The following is a 1,530-nucleotide window of genomic DNA, read 5'->3' as shown; positions in this document are numbered from 1 at the left end:
GCATTTTGGTTTAATTTTTGTTTAAATTTTAACTTAATTAGTTTTTCTGTGATTATTTCAGGTGTTTATGAGTATTGATCGAATCATCAATTTACTCCTTGTAGACCTTGAGATTGAACGAACTTTTTGACAGTGAAGAAGATAAGCAAGTCAGAGAATGACCGAAGAAATGAACTTTGAAAATCCAAATCAAGGAAATGGAGCAAACACTGCTCAAAATCCTATCCTTATTGCTGATGATAGAGATAGAGCTTTAAGATAGTATGTCGTGCCAATGTTTAATGATCTTAATTCGGGTATTAGAAGACCCGAAATTGAGGCACAACAGTTCAAGATGAAGCTAGTCATGTTCCAGATGCTTTAGACAATGGGCCAATTCAGTGGAATGCCTACTGAAGATCCTCACCTACACTTAAGACTGTTTATGGAGGTGATCGATTCTTTCAAGTTAGTCAGAGTACCCGAAGATGCATTACGATTGAAGTTGTTCCTGTATTCATTAAAGGATAGAGCTCAAGCCTGATTGAACTCATTACCACCAAATTCAATTTCCACATGGCAAGAGTTAGCGGAAAGATTCCTTATAAAGTATTTCTCGCCTAGCAAGAATGCTAAGTTGAGGAATGAGATCATTGCTTTCCAACAAATGGATGATGAGTTCTTGTATGAAGCATGGGAAAGGCATAAAGAATTATTACAGAAGTGTCGTCATCACAGTATCCCACACTGCATCCAACTTGAAACATTTTATAATGGTCTTAATGCTCACACAAGGATGGTAGTGGACGGTTCTGCTAATGGTGCTCTCCTTTCTAAGTCTTATAATGAGGCTTATGAAATCATTGAGAGGATTGGCAACAACAATTATCAATAGCAAACCAATCAAACAGTGTCAGGAAGATGAGTTGCTAGAATACATGAAGTAGACGCTCTTACTTCACTCGAATCTCAGGTATCATCAATATCCTCAATGTTAAAAAATCTTACTACTAATGGGCCTAAAAGTTTTGCAGCACAGCTACCAAATCAATTTGAAAGTATAGCCTGTATCTATTGTAGGAAAGAGAATTTGTTCAAAGAATGTCCATCGAACCCAGACTCCGTATATTACATGTGTAACCAGAACCAAAGTTGAGGAAGGCAAGGAATGCAATCCAATTTTTATAACCCATCATCGCGAAACCTCCTGAATTTATCCCGGAGTAACCAAGTGGCTGGAACCAGTAACACTTAAGCCCAATCTAGAGCGACCTAACCACCTAGTTTTCCCCAACAAGTTCAGAAACCAACCCAAGCTGAACCATCCAATGGCTTAGAAAATTTGTTAAAGACATACATGGCGAAGAATGATGTAACAGCCTGATTTAGACCCTAGTCAGAACAGTGGTTTCGGGACCACAAATCCAAGTCAGAAAAATATTTAAAAGTTATTTTTGTGTTTATTTTGTGTGAATTTATATCTATGAAATTTTCGTAATTTAATTTTGTCGTTTAGGTGCCCAATTAAATAGAAGGACTTAATCACGAAAA

At 37.0% G+C, this 1,530-nt stretch overlaps 1 non-coding gene across 1 annotated transcript; it reads right to left on the bottom strand.

The window, feature by feature from the left end:
* Positions 1–613: 613 nt before the first annotated feature.
* On the bottom strand, positions 614–720 carry LOC121213332 (small nucleolar RNA R71). The gene has a single exon (XR_005908715.1). It is a non-coding gene; the product is annotated as a small nucleolar RNA R71 (small nucleolar RNA).
* Positions 721–1,530: the final 810 nt, after the last annotated feature.

This window comes from Gossypium hirsutum, chromosome A13 (assembly GCF_007990345.1).
Source record: "Gossypium hirsutum isolate 1008001.06 chromosome A13, Gossypium_hirsutum_v2.1, whole genome shotgun sequence".
Lineage (NCBI taxonomy): Eukaryota > Viridiplantae > Streptophyta > Magnoliopsida > Malvales > Malvaceae > Gossypium > Gossypium hirsutum.
Note: the sequence above shows the minus strand (reverse complement) of the source record. Positions and strands in the feature narration are given on the sequence as shown.